This window comes from Carlito syrichta, unplaced genomic scaffold (genome assembly GCF_000164805.1).
Source record: "Carlito syrichta isolate Samal-C Ts95f unplaced genomic scaffold, Tarsius_syrichta-2.0.1 Scaffold315650, whole genome shotgun sequence".
NCBI classification, from domain to species: domain Eukaryota; kingdom Metazoa; phylum Chordata; class Mammalia; order Primates; family Tarsiidae; genus Carlito; species Carlito syrichta.
In genome coordinates, this window is record NW_007259746.1 from 173970 (window position 1) to 176420 (window position 2451).

A 2451-nucleotide genomic window follows, 5' to 3' on the forward strand; every position below is an offset into this window, starting at 1 on the left:
CCTCAGCCTCCCAAAGGCACGGGATTACAGGCTGAGCCACCGAGCCCGGCTCACAATAGCTATTTCTAAATGGCCTCCAAAATTGTGGTTGCTTTAAATAAATTAGGCCAGGCTCAGTGGCTCAGCCTGTAATCCTGTACCTTTGAGTGGCTGAGTTGAGTGGATTGCCTGAGCCCGCGGGTTCGAGACCCGCCTGGGCAACTTGGGGAGACTTTATCTCTACAATAAATCAAAAAATCAGCCAGGCGTGGTAGCGCATGCCTGTAATTCCGGCTACTCGGAAGGCTGAGGCGGAAGGATCGCCGACGCCCAGCAGGTCGAGGCTGCAGTGGCCGGGAGCAGCCACTGCACTCCAGTCTGGGCGACAGAGTGAGACTCCAACTCAAAAATAAATAAAGTAAATAAAATAAATTAGGCCGGGCTCGGTGGCTCAGCCTGTAATCCCGTGCCTTGGGAGGCCGAGGTGAGTAAATTGCCTGAGCTTGCAGGTTCGAGACCCGCCTGGGCAACTTGGGGAAACTTCATCTCTACAATAAATCAAATAATTAGCTGGGCGTGGTAGCGCACGCCTGTAGTTCCAGCTACTCGGAAAGCTGAGGCAGAAGGATCGCCGGAGCCCAGCAGGTCGAGGCTGCGGTGGCCGGGAGCAGCCAACTGCACTCCAGTCTGGGTGACAGAGTGAGACTCCAACTCAAAAATAAATTAATTAATTAATTAATTAATTAGTTAATTAAAAATTAGCCAAGTGTGGTGGTGCACTCCTATAGTTCCAGCTACTCGGAAGGCTGAGGCAGAAGGATCACCTGAGCCCAGCAGGTTGAGGCTGCGGTGGCCAGGAGTGTGCCACTGCACTCCAGCCTGGGCAACAGAGTGAGACTCCAACTCAAGAGAAAAATGTATTTTTCCTTGCGCTTTGTGTGTGTATACTTTGCCTATTTTTAAATTTGGTTGCTTTTTTTACATATCGATTTGCAAAATATTTATATTAAGGAGATTAATTCTTTATCTGATTTTGTTGCAAATAGTTTTCTGCACTGAGTTTGTTTTTTGATGATTTTTCTCAATTCAGGTTTTTAATTTTTACATGTTCAAATTATCAACCTTTTTGGTTTTGTGTGGTGTGTTCCTTTTCTTTTTCAAAATTTTCCTGCTAGCCTCAAATGTTTATTTTTCCAGATGAAGATTAACATCATTTTCTAAGGCTCTCTCCTCAAATCTTACGGTTCTGACGGAAATCCCTCTCAGTTTATAGGTCCATTAGAGAGAATGCACACCCTTACGGTCGGAGGCCAAGGCTGGGCCTGGCACTGCTTTGAGTCTCCTCTCCCATGGGACATGGAGGCTTTGTGAGGGGCCGTTGTGCCACCCAGGGAGGCCCCGGCGTCTAGACACCTATCCGGGGAAGGAGCCCAAGAGTGCACCAGGGGCAGCTCGAGGGTCAGACAGGCCCCGCAACGGCCCATCCCAGCAAACACTGACGCCTGGCCAGGGAGGCCTCGGACACAGCCCCAAACCTATGACTCCTCGGCCTTCCCTTGTAAGGTGATTTCAGGACTCCCTGAAGAAAGTGTTCCTTAGAGGCCCTCAAAGAGCTGTTTCATGAGTTAGGAGACTTCACAGAACAGTGGCTTGTTGGAGAGACCAAGCACAGTGGCTCATTGGCCAAGGAAAGTCCTACTGGTCTCAAAGTCGCGGCCTCAGGGAGAGGCGGAAATCTGCTGTGGTAACCACAGGAACGGGAGCAACTGCAGGCACAGTCCTGTGGGCTCCTCTTCCTTCCCAGCTGGAGCTCTGTGGCTTCTCTCCAGTCCTGGGTACTCAGTCAGCAGCATCGATCCTCTCTTCCCCAAAGGCTTTCCTAAGGTGACCGGAAACAGTGTGCATTCGTTTATTCAGCAGTTATTGATTGTCTACTCTGTGCCATTCAGTGTTCTAGGTCCTTGGGGTTCAGAAGAGAATAGAAAAGACCAAAATTCCTGTCCTCCTGGGGCACAACTATAGCACTTATGCTAAGAGATAAGTGCCACCAGAAAATAGGGCAAGGTAAGAGAACTTGGGAGCTGGGGCTGGGGCGTGGCCACATTCCTCAAGAAAGCAGCTGTGCTGGAGGACTTCCATTTGCCCTACAGAGCCCCAGGAAGGCCGGTCGGAAGGACCGCATCCCTCAGGGTTCTGGCTGGGTTCGGCCAACGGGGAACCACGCAGGAAAGCTGAAGCAGGTGAGGGAGGCGTCCATCCCCCACTCCTCCCTGCCATCACCGCTCTGTGCAGCGGTTCCTTTCCCACCCTTCTCTCCAGCTGGGTCTTTCCCGCCCCCTCGCCCCATGCTCCTGAGCCTGGCACTGCACTCTCCCTTGGGATTTCCTTGCCCCCTGAAGGGAGGTACCTATAGAAACCTAGAATAAGCCGGGCTTGGTGGCTCAGCCTGTAACCCTGTGCCTGAGGTGAGTG